We start from the raw sequence: 27,679 nt of genomic DNA, 5'->3' as shown, positions 1-27,679 counted from the left end.
AAGAGCAGTCCATACAAAGAAAAATTATGGTTCCCTCCTAGACCAATTTCCACTGACAATCATTTACAATTCTTGGAGTTATTCCTTAATTACTTATGTTATTAGTCTTTAAATGATTGTGCTATTTCTTAATTTTTCAATTTTAGAAGTTTCCCATCACATTTCAACCATTTAGAAATTAGAATTTAGGGCTCTTTTATCATCCATCACCTCCAAATGTATGTCCTCTCCTTCCGTCCTTGGTATTCAGCTGTAACTCACTTTTGGTTAATTCCGTGGTGCCAGGTTTTCATCATCAAGAAGACATATTTTTTGTTTTGATTTTATTGCTGAGTCAAGCAGTAGTCTATGGATTTACTTCCTCTCCTCAAGAATTTTATGTATTATTTTCAGAATTAACAGGCTCTTTTATTTCCTTTGCTTGGCATTGTTCTTGTGCTGCTGCTGCGGCTACTGCTAAGTCGCTTCGTTGTGTCCGACTCTGTGCGACCCCATAGACGGCAGCCCACCAGGCTTCCCCATCCCTGGGGTTCTCCAGGCAAGAACACTGGAGTGGGTTGCCATTTCCTTCTCCCATGCATGAAAGTGAAAAGTGAAAGTGAAGTCGCTCAGTTGTTCCCAACTCTTAGCGACCCCATGGACTGCAGCCCACCAGGCTCCTCTGTCCATAGGATTTTCCAGGCAAGAGTACTGGAGTGGGGTGCCATTCCACAAAGCTGAACTTATCTCATAATCTATTAGTCTTAACCTTCTTTTTCCCCTGTGATATCCCAAAAGGTTTTCTTTGCTTATCTGACCTAGTACTGCCTCATCTGCAGCCAAGTTGTCATCCTGGGTTTTCCTTTTGTGTTCTTAGTGATTCTCTTTATTTACCTTTGACATGGTTCTTAGATCTCATGTTTTCTCCATTTTTAATTTATTCTGGCTTCTCCAACTGCTGAATGCATTTCAAGTATTCTCTTTCTTAATTTCTGCATCCTAGCCCTAAGTCCAACAAGTCATTTGTTTGTAACAACTAGGATGTGTACCAGTTTAATCATTTACATGCAAACTGGGAAGAACCGGACATGTCCATTACAGATAAGAGTATCTTTCTTTCTTACAAGAGTATTGATCTGATAATGATAGTGACTGAAGTGTTCATTTTAGTCTTTGGATTGTACCTAAACTGCTCAGTGAAACAGGATCTATGTCAAAATTCTGTAACTTGAATTTATTATAACTTTCCTTTTCAACTTGATAGCTTCCATGTTCTAGGCTATTTGTAATTTTTGTTGGTTATTTAAGATGACCTCTGGAATTTTTGTGTGATCATAGGTTGTAAGTATTGTTACTTACAGTAGTCATGTATGGATGTGAGTAGTCATATATGGATGTGACAGTTGGACTATAAAGAAAGCTGAGAGAAGAATTGATGCTTTTGAACTGTGGTGTTGGAGAAGACTCTTGAGAGTCCCTTGGACTGCAAGGAGATCCAACCAGTCCATCCTAAAGGAAATCAGTCCTGAATGTTCATTTTAAGGACTGATGCTGAAGCTGAAACTCCAATACTCTGGCCACCTGATGCAAAGAACCAACTCACTGGAAAAGACCCTTATGCTAGGAAAGATTGAAGGTGGGAGGAGAAGGGGATGGCAGAGGATGAGATGGTTGGATGGCATCACCGACATGATGGACATGAGTTTGAGTACGCTCTGGGAGTTGGTGATGGACAGGGAAGCCTGGCGTTCTGCAGTCCATGGAGTGACCAAGAGTCAGACACAACTGAGCGACTGAACTGAACTGCTGCTACTGCTGCTAAGTTGCTTCAGTCGTGTCCGACTCTGTGCAACCCCATGGATAGCAGCCTACCAGGCTCCTCTGACCATGGAATTCTCTAGGCAAGAGTACTGGAGTGGGTTGCCATTTCCTTCTCCAAATTAAAAAGGCTAGGCTCTTGAGTTCAAGAGATATGGATTCAAATCCTGATCTTAGGTTTCCTGGCTCTGTGATCAAGTTACTTTACTTCTCTGTTTTTTATTTTCCTAATGTGTAAAAGGAAGAAATAAGAATACCTACTTTTAGTGCAGATGGCCAACAAGTTCATGAGAAGATGTTCAACATCACTAATCATTAGAGAAAGGCAAATCAATGCCACCATGCCATACCACCTAGCACTTGTCAGGATGGCTATTGTCAAAAAGAATACAAATAATAAATAATGACAAGGATGTTCAGAGAAGGGAACCTTCCTGCATTGTTGGTAGGCATGTAAATTGATGCAGTCACTATGGGGAAAATGCTATGGAGGTTTCTCAAAAAAAAAAAAAAAAAAACAACAATTAAAAGTAGAACTACAGTGTGTGTATGTGTGTGTGAACTGATTGCTACAAAATGATCAAGTAGATAAAATTTAGAAAGCAGAAATAAGAAGTAAAAATCTATCTTTGTGAATATCCCTGATGCTATAGAACTTCAAATTTAAAATGACAGTTCTTTTACTAATTAGAAAAAGAAAGATTTTGGTAACAAACAATAACAAATCTATTTATAATTTAAAATATAAATTTTGCAAAAAGTTAAAATAATGAATATTAAAAATTTTTATTGCTTCTGGATCATAAATTTGGGACCATTTAGAAAATATGAGAAATTAAGAAGAATGAGTACATAAACAGCTTAACAGTTTGGCATTATTTCTTAAATATAATAAACAAATTTGTAAAATTTGGTTCAAGAATATTACCTACCAAATTGCTATAGTGGATTGTAATAGCAGTTCTGCAAGAACCTTATGAATATGGATATTTTTCCCCTTAGAGTCCTGTGCAACTCAGAAGGCTGCTGCTGCTGCTGGCTAAGTCGCTTCAGTCGTGTCCGACTCTGTGCGACCCCATAGACGGCAGCCCACCAGCCTCCCCCATCCCTGGGATTCTCCAGGCGAGAACACTGAAGTGGGCTGCCATTTCCTTCTCCAATGCATGAAAGTGAAAAGTGAAAGTGAAGTCGCTCAGTCGTGTCCGACTCTTCGTGACCCCATGAACTGCAGCCTACCAGGCTCCTCCGTCCATGGGATTTTCCAGGCAAGAGTACTGGAGTGGATTGCCATTGCCTTCTCCGACTCAGAAGGCTCGGACATAGCAAAAGGAATAGATTCAGAATGTTTATTGTTGCTTCCACTAGGTGAAAGACCAACAATATTCCACTGGTATTCTCAGATAGCATTGTAATAAAAAATGGAGAGGTGGTTTTTTCATGGGTCTATCAGCCTGAAATCCTCATCAATGCAGTTAAAAATATATTTGCTGAGGATCTACTTTATAGACTTCCCTGGTGGCTCAGACTGTAAAGAATCTGCCTGCCATGCAGGAGACCTGGGTTTGATCCCTGGGTCAGGAAGATCCCCTGGAGAAGGGAATGGCAACCCACTCCAGTATTCTTGCCTGGAGAAGGCCATGGACAGAGGAGCCTGGGGGGCTACAGTCCTTGGGATCACAAAGAATCAGACAAGACTGAACAACTGAGCATGCACGCATACTGTATAGAAAGCCCTGTGTAGACATCAAGGAGCAACAAAATGATAAGGAAAAAGGTATTCATTCTCAGATGCTTTAAACCTAATGGGGCTGACTAACATACACAAGTAGTTTTGACATAAAATAGGAAGTACTTGAGTAGAGACTTTAGCCAAGTACTGTGAGAGAAGAGACAGTTTAGTTTTGACTGGGGAGCTTTACAAAAGCTTTTGAGGGGAGATGGATTCTGCTTTTTGAATAATAGTCGGGTAATTCATAAGAAAAAGAAATTAAGGATATATGCTATCTTATATTTATATTGATTCACGGCCTGAAGAATTCTTACAGAGGTTTTTTATTTTATCAATGTGATTGTTATTATTATTGTCCACTTTACAAATGAAAAATGTAAAACTCTAAGAAGCCTATATGACTTTCTTAAATTCATAGTTGTTACAAGTGGTCAGGGATAGCACAGTTGGGAAAAAAATGCTTCCAAAATCCAATCTGATGATGGTTTTAAGTATAATCCACTCTTACGATATTATGGTTGGCAGAGACCTAGAAATGTCAGTCTCACCAAATGTGATTTTGCGTATAGGAACAGAATGTTTCTTTGATTCTAAATTACCCCGGCAATGATTCTAAAAATTATTTGCCACAGCGAATATAGATGGTCTACAAAAGTGTTTCAAGCCTTCCTCTTCATAAGAATGACCTAGAAAGATATTTTAAGAATGCACATCCCAGCCCCTTTCACTACTAAACATCCCTATCTGTTTTACCAGAAAAACTGGGACTTGTGCTAACAGATCAGTATTTTTAAATTGTTCCTCAGCTAATTAGAATTATCAGCTAAAAATGGAACATGGTTCAAAAGAGGAAAATGAGAAATGTCATTATTTTTCCCAATTTTCCACATTTTTCCTAATGCAAAATTTTGTATTAGATCACCAATATATATAACTAAAGTAATTTTTGAATGGAACAGGGGACACCAATGTGAAACTGAAGAAGACAGTGCCATATGATTAAAAATTGGATATATCTGATTACCTCATGATTTCAGCTCAGAATGAACACACATTTCTCCAAAGATCCCTACTGGAAAACCTTTTCAAGTTCAGAGCTTCTTCACTGTGCATGTGTACTCAGTCGCTTCGGTCATGTTTGAATCTTTGTGACCCTATGGACTGTAGCCCACCAGTCTCCTCTGCCCATGGGATTTTGCAGGTAAGAATACTGGAGTGGGTAGCCATGCCCTTCTACACAGAATCTTCCTGACCCAGGAATCAAACTTGTGTCTCTTGCATTGCAGGTGTATTTACTTCCTGAGCCACCTGGGAAGCTCAAGTTATCTCTAGGTATACTCAGTGTAGTTACTGTTCTAATTCTTAAAAAATTTCACTATCTGTGTACATATGACTTCTTTTACTTAAGAAGAAAATATGAGGTTTATATGCTGCTTATTTTTAAAGGTAAAGTTTCTTTGTTATGAGTAGCTTGAGTACTTTGCTTACTTCCAAATACTATAGGCCTTCCCAGGTAACTCAGTGGTAAAGAATCTGCCTGCCAAGCAGGAGACTTGAGTTCAGTCCTTGGGTCAGGAAGATCACCTGGAGAGGAAATGTCAACTCACTTCAGTATTCTTGCCTGGAAAATTCCATGGACAGAAGAGCATGGAGGGCTACAGTGCAAGGGGTAGGAAAGAGTCAGATACAATTAAGCAACTAAACCACCACCACCATCAAATACTATGGAACCTGTTATCAGAAGAACCATTGAGATCATTTGGATAAGAAGACTACAGAATAAATGATTCTAGAATAAACAATTCTGAGGTGGTGGTTTGTTCGCTAAGTCATGTCTGACTCTTGTGACCCCATGGACTGTAGCCTGCCAGGCTCCTCCTGTCTATGGGATCCTCCAGGCAAGAATAGTAGGGTGGGTTGCCATTTCCTTCTCCAGGGGATCTTCTCGACCCAGGGATCAAAACTGGGTCTCCTGCATTGCAGGCAGATTCTTTCTCTATGAAGGAGCTTCAGCAATATGTGAACCGTGAACTTCTAGATGTTCAAGCTGGTTTTAGAATAGGCAGAGGAACCAGAGATCAAATTGCCAACATCCACTGGATCATAGCAAAAGCAAGAGTGTTCCAGAAAAACATCTATTTCTGCTTTATTGACTACGCCAAAGCCTTTGACTGTGTGGATCACAATAAACTGTGGAAAATTCTGAAAGAGAAGGCCAGACCACCTGACCTGCCTTTTGAGAAACCTATATGCAGGTCAGGAAGCAACAGTTAGAACTGGACATGGAACAACAGGCTGGTTCCAAATAGGAAAAGGAGTACGTCAAGGCTGTATATTGTCACCCTGCTTATTTAACTTATATGCAGAGTACATCATGAGAAATGCTGGGCTGGAAGAAGCACAAGCTGGTATCAAGATTGCCGGGAGAAATATCAATAACCTCAGATATACAGATGACACCACCCTTATGGCAGAAAGTGAAGAGGAACTAAAGAGCCTCTTGATGAAAGTGAAAGTGGAGAGTGAAAAAGTTGACTTAAAGCTGAACATTCAGAAAACTTAGATCATGAGATCTGGTCCCATCACTTCATGGGAAATAGATGGGGAAACAGTGGAAACAGTGTCAGACTTTATTTTTTTGGGGCCAAAATCACTGCAGGTGGTGATTGCAGCCATGAAATTAAAAGATGCTTACTCCTTGGAAGGAAAGTTATGACCAACCTAGATAGCATATTCAAAAGCAGAGACATTACTTTGCCAACAAAGATCTGTCTAGTCAAGGCTATGGTTTTTTCAGTGGTCATGTATGGATGTGAGAGTTGGACTGTGAAGAAAGCAGAGCACCGAAAAATTGATGCTTTTGAAGTGTGGTGTTGGAGAAGACTCTTGAGAGTCCCTTGGACTGCAAGGAGATCCAACCAGTCCATTCTAAAGGAGATCAGTCCTGGGTGTTCTTTGGAAGGAATGATGCTAAAGCTGAAACTCCAGTACTTTGGCCACCTCATGCAAAGAGTTGACTCATTGGAAAAGACTCTAATGCTGGGAGGGATTATGGGCAAGAGGAGAAGAGGACGACAGAGGATGAGGTGGCTGGATGGCATCAGTGACTCAATGGACGTGAGTTTGAGTGAACTCGGGGAGTTGGTGATGGACAGGGAGGCCTGGCGTGCTGTGATTCATGGGGTTGCAAAGAGTCCGACACGACTGAGCGACTGAACTGAACTGAACAGAATAGGTTATGAGAGACAGTAGTAAATAACTTAACAATAACCACAACAATTCCTTCTGCCTTAAAATGTATCAGGCTTGAAGTCAGTCCTGAGTTGAACACTTCCTCTGCCAAACCTAATCTTCCCATATGTTTTGTTAGGTGGTTCAAATGAGAAAATGTAGATTGCATAACTTCACAAACTGTAATGTGTGATTCAAATATGATGATGATATGGTGATGATGATTTAAAAGACAGTCATTTATTCAAATCCCATCTTTGTGACTAATCTTTGTGATTTTGACAAATTATTTTACATTTTGAAACCTTGAGTTTATCATCCGTATTAAACTTAAGGTAACCTTTTTTTTTTTTTTTTAACAATTATTAACGAACAGATGTACAAAAATAAGTCCTCATAGTGCTTGGGTCACCACAAGTTACTCAAACAAGCATTCAATCATGTCTTTTCTTTCTGCTTCCTTAATTCTCAAATTTACCTTTATTAAATATCACTTTGGGTATGGTATTTTTGGGCTGGTGCACAATCCCTTGCTAGTGGTAAAGAATCTGCTTGCAATGCAGGAGATATAAGAGATGAGGGTTTGATCCCTGGATGAGGAAGATCCTCTGGAGAAGGAATGGCAACCCACTCCAGTATTCTTGGGAATCCCATGGACAAAGAAGCCTGGCAGGCTACAGTTCATGGGGTTTTGAAGAGTCAGCCATCACTGAAGTGACTGAGCATGCACGCACAGTCCATTAGATTATTCTCCTTATTTACTGTTATGAATTGAATTCTGCCCCTCTGCCCCTGCAATAGTACATTGAGCACCAGAACCTCAAAATAAGACTTTCCTTGGAGACAGGATCTTTATAGAGGTAATTATTTTAATTTAAAGGTCTTAAGTGGGACACTCTAAACCAATATGACTGTTGCCCTTATAAGATGAGGAAATTTGGGTGCAAATACAGAGGGGAGATGATGTGAAGATACAGATAGAAGATCTGTAGTCCAGAGTGAGAGGCCTAGAATAGATTTTCCCTTCATAGTCCTCAAGAGAAAGCAATCCTGCAGTTGCCTGTCACCTTAATCTCCGTCTCCCCTTCTAGAACCACGGGAAAGTAAATTCTCTTGTTAAGCCATACAGTCTATGGCACTTCGTGTTGGCAGCTTTGGCAAACAAATACACTAATATACCTGTACATTCAAGTAAAGCGTTGGCAATTTAAGTTTTGCAAGTCCTAGCCTGGAGACCATCACAGGCTCTGTACTCAGCCCCTCCTTTACCCCTGTGATGCCACAGACTGACAGACAAGGTCATTAGGGTTCACAGAACAGGAGAAAAGTGCAGAAGAACTGTCAGTGCCTGGGACAGGGGATGTGCTGTGAACACGAATGAAGGCAGTCTCTGGCTCACAGAGCTGCTCCAGGGAGCCGGGTCTGTGGGATGCATCTGGGTATAAGGAAGCCTAATACTCAGCTGAGGGCAATCATTCTGCTTTACTCCCTGTCACAGTGATTAGTCAAAGGGAGGGGGCCACCAACCAAGCTGACAGGACATTTTCAACTTGGTGCCAGATGCAAAGAAAGTCTTTACTTATCTGATTGTGGAGTTGTGAGAATTTGGCATGAGTCAGAATCTCCAGGTGACCTTTCCGCACAGATGGGCCAGTCTCAATTAGCAGAGAAGCTACAATGAGACACGCTATAGCATATACATCACTGGTTTCAGTCTTCCACACAGTAGGCTCTAATCCTACCCTCTTGGTTGGTTACTTTAACCAAGACATTCTTCATGTTGAACAAATAGGCATTTTAAGAAAATTTTTAACCAAGTATGTCTTGACTGATGCAGGATATGAACAAAATTTTTGAAAAAAAGAGCAGTACAATAACATATATTGCATATATATATATATATATGATATAAAATATAATTTCTCCCCCAAAAGGAGATGATATTTTCTTCTGTGAGTGAATGGGCAGTTGACATTTACTTTTTGATTTTTCATCTATTATTAAATTCAGATAAATAATATACATTTGTTGTAAAACTAATTCCAACAGGAACTCTTTAAAGTAAAATATGCTGCTGCTTTCCTCATACCTTCTCTTTTCCTAGAAGAAGCAGATTACTCATTTGTGTGTGACCTGTAGGAAATTATAAATATACATTTATATTTGTATTTATTATTTTAAACACATAAAACTATATGTTAATTATAAATTTTACATACCATAATATTCCCCATAAAAATGGGACATTTGGGAATCATACTGTATTATACTGTAAGTAGGTTGCTTTCAGCTACAAGTAATAAAACACACAATTTAAAATGCTTTTGGCATTAAGTAAAATTTGCTGGTTCACATAACAAAAGTCTAGATATGGCATTTTCCAGTCATCTGTGAGCAGCACAATGATGCCTATAACATGGAGCTATCTTAAGCCTAATTTGATATCTCCCCTCATAGCCACAAGATGATTAAAGCAGTTCCTAGTTTCACAAACAGACATCACAGTATATAGCAAGGAATAGAAAGGCATTTCTTTTCATTTGTCTCTTTTTACTAATGAGGACAGTCTTTTCTGGAAGCCTACAAGCAGACTCGTCTGCCCGCTCATTACTAAGGGAAATGTCCCCTGTTGAATGATGTCAGCCGTGTCCCTCCTCCTCTCACCCTGGACTCAAAGGAACATGTTATGTATATGTGGAATCCTAACTAAACTCTGCTAGCAAGAGAGACTGAAGGGCGTGAGGGTGGAATCTGTTCTATGCATAAGAGATATACATATAAGGTACACAGCCCTGAACTTTTGAACTCAACATTAGATAATATTTATATAATACAGCTATCTCATCATTTCAAATGAAAATATCATATTTATTTTATGCACTTAAAAAATCAAGGTTAAATTTCCATATAATAAAATTACCTATTTATAATGAATAATTCAGTGGCAATTAGTACATCAGTGTATCATAATGTTGTGCAACCACCAAAAATGTAACTAGTTCCAGAATATTTTATGTACTTTGCGTGTGTGCCAAGTCACTTCAGTCATGCCCAACTCTTTGACACCCCGTGGACTGTGGCCTGCCATGCTCCTCTGTCCATTGGATTCTCCAAGCAAGAATACTGGAGTGGGTTGACATGCCCTCCTTCAGGGGATCTTCCTGACCCAGGGATCGAACCTGCATCTATTATGTCTCCTGCATTGGCAGGCGAGTTCTTTAGTACTTGTGCCATCTGGGAAGCTCTTTATGTGCTTAATGATGGCTTAATTTCCTAAATGAAAACTCATTGATTTTGTAGCCAGAAAAAATAAACTAAGCTAGTATTGAAAAGGAAACTGCTACTCCCTTTTCTTCTCAGGAAGCTTTCTGTATTTAGGAAGACCATGAGCACAATTAAAAGCCTTTCTCTCAGAAAATTTAACTATTTTGTCAGGAACTTGTTTTGGTATATTTCTGTCATTACATGATCATTGCATTCCAGTTCTCTATCCTAACTTTAAAAAAATTTACAAATATGTTTTATTCTTCAGTCTGATTGGGTTTCATATAATTCTAGTTGAAGATTGTTATAATATAAATGCTAAACACCAAGAAAATAACTCTTTAATTATAAAGTTGGTAGACATAATTTCTTATTTTTCTTTCAGTTAGCCAAATGCAATTTGGTAGATGGGTAGAGGGCCAGGTAGAAAGAACATACTGCATATCATACTTTAAAAAGGCAACTAGATATAATTCATGTGGTTATTTAGGTTGACTGTGCTTTCAGAATTTGATCATTATCATTTAATATCATATTGGGATGTTTTCAAATCTGCTGTGCCAGGCACGGATTATTCTCTTTGAACTTGATGTATGTCAAAAGAACTTTGTAGTTAAATATAGACTTGGGATTTCATGGCTAAAGTATGTCTGCTAGAAAAAAAAAAGTTTTCAGAAACAAGTCATTTTCCTTTTAGAGTTTAGAAACAATAGTCTTACTACCATGAATTTTTATCTCTCTGTCTTATTACTATTTTTTAAAATTTTATAACACTTCTATTTAGATTTTTGCCTTGCATACATTGAAATCATATCATGGAACCTGAGAAATTAATTGACTCAATATCTCTGAAACTTACTAATTAAATGTGTAGGGAAATTCATTTTGGAAAAGATGAAACTGAAATTATTGAAAACCTACAGTAAAGCAATTCCAAGTTAGGGGATACTTCCTTATAACACCTTGTCAATGAGGGATGCCTGTCTTTCAATACTACTGTGGTTTATTACAAGATAGGGCACATGACTAAAATTATTTGGGAATTGAGAGAAATCATATGTGGAAGTAATTTAAGTTCTAATTCATTGGAAAAGATTCAAAGTAAGGAAAAGAAATCAGTGAGACCATGTTTCTATCACAGTGTTAAAAGAATGCTGAAGCCTGTTCTGAGCACATCTTTGAGTCAAATTGACAAACATATTCTATGACAGGAAGAACTCTGAGGTACATTTCTGAAAGAGTGTAAACATTGATGCTAAGCATGCTGTGCCATGCCATGCTTAGTCTCTGTCATGTCCAGCTCTTGGTGACCCCATGGACTGGAGCCTGCTAGGCTCCTCTATCCATGGGATTCTCCAGGCAAGAATACTGGAGTAGGCTGCCATGCCTTCCTCTAGAGGATGTTAAGCATATCTGGTCTTAATTCTTGCTCTGATATTTACAAGGTATGTAAGCATGAACAAAGTATGCTAATTCTCTGACTGCATTTTGCCACCTGATGAAGCGATTTTATACTATGACCTTTCTCCTTCTAGAGAATATTACATAAGATATTTGTACATAAAGCTAAGTAAATTAACTCAGGGAAGTGCCAGCCTAAAAGTAGGTACTCTAAATTCTAGCTATTTTATTATTTTTACCTGTACAGGCTTCTGGCAGATTCATTTAGATGTTATTGCTGAAAATACACACACACACACACACACATGCACATATTAGCTTTTGAAATAAAATACATTTTGGAAACATAATCAGGACCTATGACTCTCAGTGTATTTTCTACTCTGACATACCTCAGGGATAGATAGCAGATTACTATGGTAGTGATTTCCAAAGTCTCTATGATACCTGTGTGTTTGTGCGTGTGCACGTGTGCGATCCCCACATGACCCGACATCCCTACTTTCTCCATCTTCTCGCTTCTTGCAATTAATCACCACCTCCAAGCACAAAAATAGGGCATTTCAATTTTACACTCATTTACATTACGCAGAATATATTTCAAGGTTCAAGTTTTAAATGGTGAAGACGGCATCATTTCAAATTCAATTAATCTTTGCAATGGAATTTTTACAGAAGGAATCTTGAAGATTCATTATCATTACCAAAATAACATCTATTATTTAGGTTGACATCTATAAGATAACACTGATGTTGACTGATAATCCTAATCTCTCAAAGTAACACCTCATTTGTTTTCTTATTACCCTTTTTGAGGAGCAGGCAGTCTGTGCCTCCTAATTATTGGTTGAAAGGATTTATACATGGATGCTGTGATGTTTTCTCTCTCTAATGGCTGGTTTTGCTATGTTGTGTTTTTGTTTTGAGCATATGGCAAACATGAGGGAGTCAAAGAGGCAAATTTATTGAGGGAAAACTGAGGAAAAGATTTTTAAAAAAGAACTCATTTTTGTTTTTTTTTCCCTCTCTTCTCTCATTCCTGCTGTCAGTCTATCAAAGTCGCTGTGTCACAACAGTGTGGGTTACACTAACAGAAGTAGCATTTAAGGTACTTCTTTTTGCTTCAGCTGACCCTCAGTGAGTCAGTTTTAAAGATTATTTCCTAAGAATTTGGGAGGACTTTCAAATTCAACAAATGTATGAATTTGACAACTTTTGCACAACTTTACTTAAAAAGTTCTGAGAAGTGGAAAGAAATTGCTGTTAAAACTACCCATGAAGTTCTTGAAAGCAACCTAAAGACTGCCACAATTAAGGCTCTAACAATCTTTAAAAGCTTGTTTAACAATCTTTCATTTCTTAATATTTCCACAATTATTAGTATTCTAACTGCTATATGTCAGGAAAAACTGTAGACAAAATACAGCTCTTTGTACAGGAAAATACATTACCCAGGGATCAGCTCTTTATAGGAAGAGTTTTTGAGTAAAATATCTCAAAGTTGTGACATTATTGCCCACTTTCATATTTTTGTTTCTTATGCGATATGTTTGGAGCAGATTCGGGCATCAACAAAAACTTATTGTGGGATAACTACTTGATGGAAGCGTTTTCAAGAAACATTCTCCACTTCTAATGTACATTTTATTCTTCTGTATTGTTTATGTGTTGCTAAGAAATGTTTTCAGGCACACCCATTGAAAATTTTCCTAGATAGAACAAAATAGTCCAATTGACACTAAAACTTTGTTTGAATATTTTTATAAAGCAATAAGTTTCTACAGTCAGTATAACTTAGTTCAAATTATAGAACAAGGTTGGCATTATTTCATTTAAAAAGATCCATTGCTTAGAAGAGTGTGACAAAGTAGCTCAATGTCTAATCCTGACATTTAGGAAGGGTGAAATTGCAGTAGGGATTGCAGAAGGTTAGATTCAAAAAGGACCTCATGCATATTCTTGTCCAACAATTTATAGATCAAGAAACCTTTATAGGGAAATGAAATGACTTGCCCACTTCAGAAAAAGAAGCTCAAGATCAGATCAAGATAATATTTATTGCAGCAATATTAAACCCCAAGAACTGCACTTATACTGCGTTTGGAATTTGACAGCAATTTTGTGAAGTTGATATTCTTATCCTTGTTTTACAGATAAGGGAGACTTGAAAACGTTAAGGTGGTTTCTTGTATATCTGCTAGTTAACATGTGGTTAATTAAGCTTGAACCTAATTATCCCTTTGGTATACAAAATGGAAAGTCAATAAACTTTTTTGAGTGAATGAATGAATAAATTAATGGATTGAAAAGAATGCCTTCAATGTATCACTGTCCCACAACACACCATTGGAGTTCCAGTACATAATTATTTGTTCTAGTTTATCTTATTTGCAAAAGCTTAATTGACTTGTATAACCTTAGCTTAATGCTTTCCACAAAGATTAATGCAATTATAATGGCACATGTCTTTGCTGATAAAGACAATGACCTAAAATTATTCCTTATTAAATATATATGTGCAAATTCCAGACCCATCAAAAAAATGCCTTGGCCTAATTAACTTTGATTTATGATCTAACTAGGAAATGACTGTGAATGGGCAGATATTTAAGTTAAGTTCTTCCACATTATCCTGAAATGGAAATGAGTATGTATTTAATTTGCTCTCAAATGTGGATTCTCTTCAGTTGTAAAAAATTAGAATTGGGACATAATTCTAATTATGGGCATAACTCAAGCCATTTTAAACAATTTGTGACTTAAAACACTGGTAGACAAACTCACATGTATTTCTAACATTATTTTAAAAGTTTGACTAATTTCTAACATGATACAGGTAATTTCTGGGTATAACATGAATTGTAGCTATTTTTATAATCAAATTACTTTAGCTATCTTAATGATGTTGAGAACATTGCCTGTTCTACCTAGTAATTACATCTCTATACCTATAAAAACATTTCAATCTGTTTTAAGGTGTATATTGGAGAAGGCGATGGCACCCCTTACTCTTGCCTGGAAAATCCCATGGATGGAGGAGCCTGGTGGGCTGCAGTCCATGGGGTCACGAAGAGTCGGACACGACTGAGCAACTTCACTTTCACTTTTCACTTTCATGCATTGGAGAAGGAATGGCAACCCACTCCAGTGTTCTTGCCTGGAGAATCCCAGGGACTGGGGAGCCTGGTGGGCTGCCGTCTGTGGGGTCGCACAGAGTGGGACACGACTGAAGCGACTTGGCGATTTAGCAGCAGCAGTAGGTGTATATGTAGTAGTCAAAATCTGTAACAATTACTTTTCATTACTGTATTGAGTAGGCCTAAAAAACTACTAGACCTTTCCGGTAGCTAATATTTTTAAATAGGAGAAATGGTAGCAGAAAGCAAAAAGGTAGTATAATATACCTACAAAGAGCATAAATAGCCATCAAGTGACAAATCTTTGATGTCATTGAAATGTACTATTTTTGTTTGTTCATTTTTTTGAGGCTAGCCTGTGATTTTTTCATAACACAAGTTAAATCTTTTAAAATATTGTCTAGAATATTTTCAAAAATAAGACCACACTTTTTTCTTGCATTAGCTTATTAAATTTTATAGGGTATAATTCAAGAGAGTAGCTTGTACAGACCTGATTACATAGCAGTGAGTTCTAATAAAGTTCCAGTGTTTATAACACAAGAATATGAATGTTTATAGTGGAAGCAAATATTCTTGGTTTTAATTCCAGCATTACTAATAAGTACGTGTAGCTTTCTTTCTCTCTCTCAGCCAGCTTTTCTATCTATAAAATGAGAGTATAGGTAATGTTTATATTGCAGAGTTACTTAAGAAACAAAAATTAAACTAACAGTTACTTAACATTTACTGTATGCTTAGCAGACACTTTTCACATAAATCATCATTCTTTGTATCATTATATGCAGTAAGAATTATAATCCATATCATTTTCAAGATAAAATATAACTTTCCTGTGTTTATATGATTCAATATGAGAATTAAGACAACCTCCTTGACTCAAATTTAGGGCAACCTGTTTTAAAAGTCCATTAAACTGAAATGTTAACATTGCATGAAAAAATACCTAGTGTATAGTTAGCACTCACCTATAGTTGAACATAAGTGGGTGCAGGAGTTTTCTTACAACCACTGCAAAATTTACTCTCTTTTTAAAATCCCTTATTTTTACTTTAGCTTAAACTCAAGAGTGAAACCTAGGGGATAAATTCTGTGTGTGCATATGTATATATGTGTGTGTGAGGTTTTTTTTTTTTTCTTTCAGTTTGTGACCTATACTTGATTCAAGTAAAAGTAATGAACAGTTTTCTCTGGTCACAGAATGACTTAACTTCAATTTGATGCTCAAGCAACTAACCAATAGGGGGCAGGAGAGCATCACTACTAACTCTGGTGCTTGTCCAGTTTAACAATTCTTATCTAACATTCCTAAGACTTAAAATATCATTGCGGCTGGCCTTAGTATTTGCATTTGCTGTACTAGAAGTAGTTGCTCAAATTTAGTGTGTTAATAAAGTGCTGTAACTCTTAGTAATGTTAATGAATCAAGCATTTTGATTAGCAAGGCATGTTCAGGGGAAAAAGTTAAGATTGTGTATTCAAATGAAAGTCATTAAAATGAACACAGCGCTGAAAATGAAAATGTGACGTACATAAATGTCCCTATTATCGCAAGATAACAGAATGCTATTCAGGCAATTTTCCTGTAACTGAGCAGACCACTCGTTAATTGTCTGTCCCTTCCTTCTCACACTTCCCACTCAAAAGACTTTTGTCTCTGCTATTGTAATAGAAAAAGTTTAAAGGGCAGAGTCTGAAAAAGTTTGAGAATGACTCAGAATAAATTACCATTCAGAGATATCTAATGCTATATCACTTGTTTTTATTAATATAGTTTCAAATAGAAAATTATCTGTCTGATAATTTTCCATCCAATGTTGTTGACCAATGCATGTATCCTGAAACAGAGAGAGGAAGGAGAGAGGACTTTGCTTGCTCCCTGCCTCCCACAACAACCTTCAGGAGTCCTCAGAACCTTCAAGCAAACTATACAGCTTTGTGAATATAACTTACATCTTGGGGTTTTCCCAAAAACCTGCCCAAAAGGCCTTGTTTTTCTTAAGAATGGAAAGACTATAATTCACATTTCCCTTATGAATAAAGCAGGGTAGGATGAGGTAAGGAGCCAGATTTGTGGATTTAAAGGGAAAGTGGGGAATTTAAAACAATGCTGTATACTTGATTTTGATTCTTAAAGAATCCACTCCTTCCCACAGAAGTGATTTTTTTCACTACTCCTGTTCCATATTTCTTTATCAACTGGAGTGGGTGTTACAATGAGAATTTACCAAGGAAGCCAATTTAATTGCACCCCTTTTCTCTCAATATCATAAACAGTTCCAGACATGCATGCCTGGGATAATGGAATGCCTACAACATGTTAAGTATAGCTCTCAGTTGTACAGTATATATGTGGTCTTAAGATCCAGGATAAGGAGAATTGCAATTATGCGGATGCTTTTGGAACCCTCTGTAACTCTTATGGGGCTTCCCAGGTGGTGTAGTAGTAAAGAATCTGCTTACCAATGCAGGCGACTCAAGAGGTGCAGATTGATACCAGGGTCAGGAAGATCCCCTGGGGAAGGAAATGGGAACCCACTCCAGTATTCCTGCCTGGGGGATCCCATGGACAGAGCAGCCTGGCAAGCTATAGTCCATGGGGTTGCAAAGAATCAGACACAGCTGTGACTGAGTGCACTCACATGCACACACACGCACACGCTCATACACACAGACACACACACACACACACATAACTGGTTTGAGCCAGGATTTGTCTGTGACTTCATCTTTAAGGGAGTTAAAAATGGATCACACCTAGAAAGAAAGACTAGAGCCCAATCTTAAGATTGAGTGGGTGTGTCTAGATATAAGGTCTGCTTCAGATTGAGTACATGATGCACCAATTGCCTGTCCTTTCTCTGTTGTGGTTCCAGCCTTTCTTTTTCTTATTTCTGCTTCCCTTTTCAGCTCAGCCCTAACAACAGTTTCTCTCTCTCTTGCTCTTCTCTCTCATCTATATATGATCTACCTCAGCTGAAATCCAAGTTCCCAGCCATATTAGAATTTAGATGTCTGAGAACTCAGTTAAAGAACAACTATAAAAGGATTATCAAGTAACCTTTGTTGGATTTGGTAAAGAACACTAATTGTAAAGTTCAGAAAGTCTAGCTTTCTGTGTCAATTTTCAATTCTCAGAATTTTGTAAATATTTTCTTAGTATTAAATAATTAATTTACAATTAAAATGAAAATACTACAATCCTGCCCTTGGCAGTAGTGCTTTGAGCTTGTTTTGACAGATGGAGTAATGGATTTTTTCTAATCCATCTCTCTTGTCTAGTTCCTTCTGTGACCAATAGAACTCATTTGGTCAGTAGCCATGGAATTGAGTGATGCTAACCCACCCATATGGCAATTGAACTTGTAATCTTGACTTCATTAACACCATGCTCCAACCAGCTGAGCTAACAAGCCAGGAAAATCAAATTAGACACTATACAGGGCTCCTGGTTAATTGCATCTTCCTCTTTTGGATTCTTCATTAGAGCTACTTTCACCAATTACCATCTCTAAAAGGTGAGGATTGAGTCTATGTTCATTTTGCGCTTGTTTCATTTTTGGAAATTATAGAATGGAGTGTGTGATTTAAGTTCAGGTGGGAAAGACATGGACATATATCAGCAAAATTATGATACCTAGTGTTCTTTGTTAGAGACTGAAGTAGCACATTTCAAACATCCTAAGAGGAATGCTGCTGCATTTGTGGACAAAAAGGGTGATGAAAAGGTTTTGGCAGCTCTAGAAACTATTTTCTGTGTACCGCCTTCCCAATTTCTGAATCTTATTTCTGCCTTAAGTTCCTACCTTACTTCATGCTAGAATATATTTTTGTGCTTTCATCTGAACTCTGGCTTACAGATGAACTTGACTTCCATTCATGCTTAATGACCTGGCACCCCCGACACTATATCCTGAAGTTTAAATCTATTGTGGCTGGAAACCTGACTTTCTAAGTAGCATGTCCAAATAACAACAATATGTCCGTGATTCTTGGTAATTAATCCAGTGTTCTATTTATTAGGCAACAGTGTGAACAGGACCTAATTCTTTCTTTGCTAACTGCCAGCAAGGATAATAATAGTTTTGCTAAATTTAATTCATTCTAATAATTAACATTTTGACATGTATGCATTTTTAAACTCCCAAGGCACTTACTAGATTAATGTTTTGTGATGAACCATCATCTCAACAATATTGTGGATGAAATGTTTAAATAGGCTCAATCTTTGAATCCATTGTTGGTATTGTTTTAGGATGTATTGTTTAAGATGTTGATTATGTTGATTTTTGAGGTGCAGAGGAGTTGATGATTATGGGCTCTTTGAATGTCTCAATGCAACCGTTAAGTTGTATTCCTCTGTCAGTTAAGACAATTTAGTAGATAATTTATTAGAATAAAATATAAACAGAATAATATTGCTGATCATTATAAACCATCCTAGTATTCAAGTTGTGGAAGAGGAAAGTTAGTCTCATTTATTACTGGAAATATTAAGCATTATTTTATTGGAGGATAAAATCAAAGTTTATTTATTTTTTCAATTACGTAGAGATCATCCACTTCAACTTCATTATCCACATAGAAAAACAAAAAGAAGAAAGGTTTAAAAATGTGCATAGTGAGAGAGGGATCTGCCCAAGCAACTAAGTAACAAGACCAAGGGTAGTACCCAGGTTTTCAGATGCTATGGTCTCAATTGAGCCCCCTCAAAACTGACCTGTTGAAATCCTAATTCCCAGTGTGACTGTATATGTGCCTTTGAGAAGGCAATTAAGGTTAAGTGAGGTCATAAGGGTGGGGCATTAATCCAATAGGACTAGTGTTCTAATAAGAAGAGACACAGAGATCCATCTCTCTCTCTCTCTCTCTCCCTCTCTCTTCCTCTCTGTGTCTCCACCTAAAGGAAAGTACATGTGAGTATATACCGTGAAGGTGGCCATTGTGAAATTCAGGAAGAGAAGCGTCACAGAAAACTGAACTTACTGCCACCATGATCTTGGACTTCTGAACTCAGTGTGAAAATAAATTTATATTGTTTAAGTCTCTCACTTCCAGGTATTTTGTTACAGTAGGAAGAACTGACTAATATACCAAGTTTCTGCTCAATGTTGTCTGTTATCCCACGCTACTTCCTCTGTGGTTAACAAAAAGCTCACACTGCAGCTATGATGCACATTCAATAGCTGTCACAAGAGCTGACCACCTCTTAGGATAGAAAAATTAACTTTAAAATCAAATGATGACAATGATGGAAATGTGTGACAGATACTGGGTCTCTCCTAAGTTTATCTAGTGGCACAGACGCTGGCCCAAAGCAGGTGCTAAACTGCCTTGGGTCTCTCTCCTTTTCAACTTTCTTCATTTCATGCTGCTGCTGCTAAGTCGCTTCAGTCGTGTCCGACTCTGTGCAACCCCATAGACGGCAGCCCACCAGGCTCCCCCGTCCCTGGGATTCTCCAGGCAAGAACACTGGAGTGGGTTGCCATTTCCTTCTCCAATGCATGAAAGTGAAAAGTGAAAGTGAAGTCATTCAGTCGTGTCCGACTCTTAGCGACCCCATGGACTGTAGCCCACCAGGCTACTTCATCCAAGGGATTTTCCAGGCAAGTGTACTGGAGTGGGGTGCCATTGCCTTCTCCTCTTCATTTCATAGGCATTTTCAAAACTAGTCATTTTGTAATTTTATCTGATGGTTCCTTCCATAACATCTCTGGAAAAGGTAGAGTTATATCACTTTTTCTTGTCCATTTTCCATGCAAAATTCTTGTCAGGTTCCTGACCAGTAAGTAGCCTGTAAGATCTGGTTAATGGACAATTAGAAAGGGGGGAAAATAACAATTCAGAAAAATTCTTTAAGCATGATATAGATGAAAATTTAAGTTTTTTTTTTTTTTTTTTGCCTTAGAAGAACTAGTGGTATATATTTTATATTTCCGATTTTTTGTAGATTGTATCATGTAAGGCATGAAAATGACACAGTCTTGAATGATGAAATTATAGCAATATTTCCTGAATAATCTCATTTGGTGAATGAAATACCTTTTTTTCCCCCAATACTTGCATAAAATCAACCCTTGATTTAAGATCTTATTTAGGAATAAACTTTCTAAATTACAGTAAGACCAAAAATTATAATCTCACATTCTATGCTCACCACTGCTCCTAAAGTTTAGTTTAGGTACAAAATTTCTAATGAGCATTATAATATGATTTCATTCAAACTACATTAGGAAAGCTACAAAAATATGATAAATATATTTGATTTGTATTTGGGTCACAAAGAATACATGACCTTCTCAGTTTCCTTTCAGCTGTGAAGAAATCAAATGCAATGTTTTCTTTAATTTCACTTGCAGTTTCAGTTGGGGTTATCTAAGGGTCTATTATCTCCAACAGAGACATTGTCACAGTAAAGGATATTGGAACCAATGAAGGAAAATACCCAAAGACATCTGATGGCAAAGATACATGTGGTGTTTATTAGTAAGTTAGTGATGCTTAATTAATTACATTTTTAATTTCATAAGAACTCTTACTGAAACTATTAGTGAAAATTGGTTGTATATACTCTTATGGGTGCTATTAAGGAGATCATTCCTGAGTGTTCATTGGAAGGACTGATGTTGAAGATGAAACTCCAATGCTTTGGCCACCTGATACGAAGAGCTGACTCATTTGAAAAGACCCTGATGTTGGGAAAGACTCAAGGCAGGAGGAGAAGGGGACGACAGGGGATAAGATGGTTGGATGGCATCACTGACTCAATGGACATGAGTTCTGGTAAACTCCGGGAGTTGGTGATAGGCAGGGAGGCCTGGAGTGCTGCGGTTCATGGGGTCACAAAGAGTTGGACAGGACTGAGCGGCTGAACTGAACTGAAGGAGCTCTCATTTCTATTCCCTTACTGCTGCTGCTACTGTGTCGCTTCAGTCATGTCAGACCCTGTGTGACCCCATAGACGGCAGCCCACCAGGCTCCCCCATTCCTGGGATTCTCCAGGCAAGAACACTGGAGTGGGTTGCCATTTCCTTCTCCAATGCATGAAAGTGGAAAGTGAAAGTGAAGCCACTCAGTCGTGTCGATTTTCCAGGCAAGAATACTGGAGTGGGGTGCCATTGCCTTCTCCATTCCCTTACTAGCACCTGTATATGGCATTTAATCCTGCACAGGGAATGTAACTATATAATATAGGATGTAAAGGATTTGTTCTTTCCTTTTTATTTGGCTTGGGTCTTCATAGTAATACAGATGACCCACATCTGCACACTGAAGCAATGGTTAACAAATATAAAGGAGTAGTGATTTCAAAATCCTTACCATGCTTTGCAGGACTCTGCCTCAAGGACCCTTCTTTCCCCACATTTCCTCTTACTCAGTACTATCTAATCATAGAGATTATTTTAGTTTCTGGAAGACACCAAACATATTTCTAACCTGGTCTTCTTAGTTTTTCTCTACCTGAAATGCTCTTCCATTAGAACTTTGCAGAGATATCTTTTTTTTTTTAATTTTATTTTATTTTTAAACTTTACATAATTGTATTAGTTTTGCCAAATATCAAAATGAATCCACCACAGGTATACATGTGTTCCCCATCCTGAACCCTCCTCCCTCCTCTCTCCCCATACCATCCCTCTGGGTCGTCCCAGTGCACTAGCCCCAAGCATCCAGTATCGTGCATCGAACCTGGACTGGCAACTCATTTCTTACATGATATTTTACATGTTTCAATGTCATTTTCCCAAATCTTCCCACCCTCTCCCTATCCCACAGAGTCCATAAGACTGTTCTATACATCAGTGTCTCTTTTGCTGTCTCATATACAGGGTTATCATTACCATCTTTCTAAATTCCATATATATGCTTTAGTATACTGTATTGGTGTTTTTCCTTCTGGCTTACTTCACTCTGTATAATAGGCTCCAGTTTCATCCACCTCATTAGAACTGATTCAAATGTATTCTTTTCAATGGCTGAGTAATACTCCATTGTGTATATGTACCACTGCTTTCTTATCCATTCATCTGCTGATGGGCATCTAGGTTGCTTCCATGTCCTGGCTATTATAAACAGCGCTGCGATGAACATTGGGGTACACGTGTCTCTTTCTCTTCTGGTTTCCTCAGTGTGTATGCCCAGCAGTGGGATTGCTGGATCATAAGGCAGTTCTATTTCCAGTTTTTTAAGGAATCTCCACACTGTTCTCCCACCTCCCAGAATATTGGAAATAAAATCAAAAATAAACAAATGGGACCTAATTAACCTTAAAAGCTTCTGCACATCAAAGGAAACTATTAGCAAGGTGAAAAGACAGCCTTCAGAATGGGAAAAAATAATAGCAAATGAAGCAACTGACAAACAACTAATCTCAAAAATATACAAGCAACTCCTACAGCTCAACTCCAGAAAAATAAACGACCCAATCAAAAAATGGGCCAAAGAACTAAATAGACATTTCTCCAAAGAAGACATACAGATGGCTAACAAACACATGAAAAGATGCTCAACATCACTCATTATCAGAGAAATGCAAGTCAAAACCACTATGAGGTACCATTTCACACCAGTCAGAATGGCTGCGATCCAAAAGTCTACAAATAATAAATGCTGGAGAGGGTGTGGAGAAAAGGGAACCCTCTTACACTGTTGGTGGGAATGCAAACTAGTACAGAGATATCTTTTTATCTGTCAGACCTTAGCTCTAATGATACCTCTTCAAGAAGGTCTTTCCTCATCTTCCATATCTAAACAATGCATCTTCCTTTCACAACCAGTTTAGCTTCATTGCCAATATTTTTTTCAAAGCGTTTATCACTATTTGTAGTTATCAGTCTTCCATATTTAAAGAAACTTATGCATATTATTATTGTATCCCAAATAACTAGAGCATTGTATTTATTAGACCATCAATAAGTGTTACATATATTGAATAATTACATGCCGTTGTTGTTGTTTAGTTGCTCAGTTATATCTGACTCTTTTGCAACCCCATGGACTGTAGCCCCTCCCCCTGCCCCAGGCTCCTTTGTCCATGGGATTTCCTAGGCAAGAATATTGGAGTGGGTTGCCATTTCCTTTTCCAGGGAAACCTTCCCAACCCAGGGATTGACCTGAGTCTTCCAAATTGTAGATGGATTCTTTACCACTGAGTCACCAGTGAAGCCCTGTATGTCCATACATAAGAAATATTAGAAAGTATGTTCAGTTCAGTTCAGTCCAGTCACTCAGTTGTATCTTACTCTTTGCGACCCCATGGACCACAGCACTCCAGGCCTCCCTGTCCATCACCGACTCCTAGAGTCCACCCAAACCTGTGTCCATTAAGTCGGTGATGCCATCCAACCATCTCATCCTCTGTCATCCCCTTCTCCTCCTGCCCTCAATCTTTCCCAGCATCAGGGTCTTTTAAACTGAGTCAACTCTTCACACAGGGGGCCAAAGTATTGGAGTTTCAGCTTCAACATCAGTCCTACCAACGAACACCCAGGACTGATCTCCTTTAGGATGGAGTGGTTGGATCTCCTTGCAGTCCAAGGGACTCTCAAGAGTCTTCTCCAAAACCACAGTTCAGAAGCATCAATTCTTTGGTGCTCAGCTTTCTTTATTGGCCAACTCTCACATCCATACATGGCTACTGGAAAAAAATAGCCTTGACTAGATGGACCTTTGTTGGCAAAGTACTGTCTCTGCTATTTAATATACTGCCTAGTTTGGTCATAACTTTCCTTCCAAGGAGTAAGCATCTTTTAATTTCATGGCTGCAGTTTACCATCTGCAGTGATTTTGGAGGCCCCCCCCCAATAAAGTCATCCACTGTTTCCCCTGTTTCCCCATCGATTTCCCATGAAGTGATGGGACCAGATGCCATGATCTAAGTTTTCTGAATGTTCAGCTTTAAGCCAACTTTTTCACTCTCCTCTTTCACTTTCATCAAGAGGCTCTTTAGCTCCTCTTCACTTTCTGCCATAAGGGTGCTGTCATCTGCATATCTGAGGCTATTGATATTTCTCCCGGCATCTTGATTCTAGCTTGTTCTTCATCCAGTCCAGTGTTTCTCATGATGCACTCTGCATATAAGTTAAATAAGCAGGGTGACAATATACAGCCTTGACATACTTCTTTTCCGATTTGAACCAGTCTGTTGTTCCATGTCCAGTTCTAACTATTGCTTCCTGACCTGCATACAGGTTTCTCAAGAGGCAGGTCAGGTGGTCTGGTATTCCCATCTCTTCCACAATTTCCCACAGTTTATTGGGATCCACACAGTCAAAGGTTTTGGCATGGTCATTAAAGCAGAAATAGATGTTTTTCTGGAACTCTCCGCTTTTTTGATGATCTAGTGGATATTGGCAATTTGATCTCTGATTCCTCTGCCTTTGCTAAAACCAGCTTGAACATCTGGAAGTTCATGGTTCACGTATTGCTGGCTTGGAGAATTTTGAGCAGTACTTTACTAGTGCGTGAGATGAGTACAATTGTGTGGTAGCTGGAGCATTCTTTGACATTGCCTTTCTTTGGGACAGGAATGGAAACTGAGCTTTTTCCAGTCCTGTGGCCACTGCTAAGTTTTCCAGATTTGCTGACATACTGATTGTAGCACTTTCACAGCATCATCTTTAAGATTTGAAATAGCTCAACTGGAATTCCATGACCTCCACTAGCTTTGTTTGTAGTGATGGTTCCTAAGGCCCACTTGACTTCACATTCCAGAATGTCTCACTCTGGGAGCTTTATAGTGGACATCTGCTGAAGGTTCAGCTTCACTTTCTCTATGGACATCTTTTGACACATTTTCCCATACAATGTGAGTTCAAGTTGTTTTCTTCACTTGTAATTGCTCTAGGATTGGGCACCATCTCTAATTCTGAGTCATTTTCCATTTGTTTTGAGATGATGCCATTCCTTAAAAAATGCTTTCAAGGAATTTATGGATTGAAATATATTTAGATGAATAATATATTTTTTTTGTTTGCTTCTGTAGCCAAAACATGTAGGTGTGTAACAATGGTGTTCTTGAATTTGAAGTTGGTGCTTATGAGTTGTACTTATGGTTTTATTCACTTCAGTTCAGTTCACTTCAGTCACTCAGTCATGTCCGACTCTTTGTAACCCCATGAATCACAGCACACCAGGCCTCTCTGTCCATCACCAACTCCCGGAGTTTACTCAAACTCATGTGCATCTAGTTGGTGTGCCATCCAGCCATCTCATCCTCCGTCGTTCCCTTCTCCTCCTGCCCCCAACCCCTCCCAGCATCAGGGTCTCTTCCAATGAGTCAAGTCTTCGCAAGAGGTGGCCAAAGTATTGGAGTTTCAGCTTTAGCATCAGTCCTTCCAATGAACACCCAGGACTGGCCTCCTTTAGAATGGACTGGTTGGATCTCCTTGCAGTCCAAGGGACTCTCAAGAGTCTTCTCCAACACCACAGTTCAAAAGCATCAATTCTTCGGTGCTAAGCTTTCTTCACAGTCCAACTGTCACATCCATACATGACCACTGGAAAAACCATAGCCTTGACTAGATGGACCTTTGTTGGCAAAGTAATGTCTCTGCTTTTAAATATGCTATCTAGGTTGGTCTTAACTTTCCTTCCAAGGAGTAAACGTCTTTTAATTTCATGGCTGCAATCACCATCTGCAGTGATATTGGAGCCCAAAAAAATAAAGTCTGACACTGCTTCCACTGTTTTCCTATCTACTTCCCATGAAATGGTGGGACCAGATGCCATAATCTTAGTTTCTGAATGTTGAGCTTTAAGCCAACATTTTCACTCTCTTCTTTCACTTTCATCAAGAGGCTCTTTAGCTCCTCTTCACTTTCTGCCATAAGGGTGGTGTCATCTGCATATCTGAAGTTATTGATATTTCTCCCAGCAATCTGATTCCAGCTTGTGCTTCTTCCAGCCCAGCACTTCTCTTGATGTACTCTGCGTATAAGTTAAATAAGCAGGGTGACAATATAGTTTATTCATTAATGAAATAATTACTTAATGCTTGCTAGGTACCAGATACTTAGGCAGAAACTGGAATTTTGGGGTAAGAAATACACACAGTTCCTTCTCTCAGTGAGATCACAGATAGTAGAAGAGGGAGGAAGTAACAAGTAAGTAGGAATAAATGTATAATTACGAAGTGGATGATTCCATTAATAACTGAGCTGGTTTGAGCATTATGGAGTGAAGCTGGAAACAACTGAAGGATGTCAGGAAGAGCTCTCTAATGAGGTGAAATTTAATCCAAAATTAGAAGCATAAGAAGAAAAAAGTAGTTGCTGTCATAGTGTGGCCTGAGACAAATACCATTTCTTACGCCGGTTCTTTATTTTCAGTGTATAAACACATTAAAAACCACTTTTGAAACCAACCACTGGTATCATAATGGTCTCGCCACAGCTGATGTGTTTTCTTCTTACCGCTTCTCTTTAGAATCAAATGCCAAGTGGAGTATCCGTTTTCTAGCAGTCTGTCAGGATAAGTTGCTCACTGGAAACTGGGATCAATTCTAAATCTGACAACATAGTGGAATGTTCAGTTAACATTAAAGTGCCTTTTAGAGAGCACAAGGGAGCTCTGAATAGGCTAATCACTTTTTCCAGAAGGCACCTGCGATTTCACTAATTTGCCTCTGAGGAAGTCCATGAAGAGCAAAAGAAGAACATAAGGCACTCAGTAGCTGAAGTAGGTAAACTGCTGTTATGCATTTGTTTTCTCTTTATTCATCATTTTGCAAGAGGAGCTATAAATTGGTCAGTAACAAGGATGCTTGAAATGTTTTTTTATATATTTTTTTTTGTTGGAATCTGTGGGGTATTGGGTCATATATCTATATGTGCAAAGATTATTTGGAGACAGTGACGCTCCAGAATGAAGCATAAATATGTAGTATGCTAGAAAATTTTCAAGTCTGAAAAGTTTTTGTGCTAAAAGCCCTGCTTGTTTCACCAGAATTCTGTGATTAATACTTAGTACACTTGCCAGGGGTGTGCTAAAGTAAATACGAGGGAAAATGCTCAGAGTACCTCTAAAGCAGAAACTAAAAAATCTCAGTTCTGATGATAACATAAATCCAAACCAAACCAAAAAATCCATGGTAATGTGTACACACACACACACATATGCA

Source organism: Bos grunniens, chromosome 1 (assembly GCF_055505025.1).
Source record: "Bos grunniens cultivar Pamir isolate PY7600 chromosome 1, Bosgru_T2T1.0, whole genome shotgun sequence".
NCBI classification, from domain to species: Eukaryota; Metazoa; Chordata; class Mammalia; order Artiodactyla; family Bovidae; genus Bos; species Bos grunniens.
Note: the sequence above shows the minus strand (reverse complement) of the source record.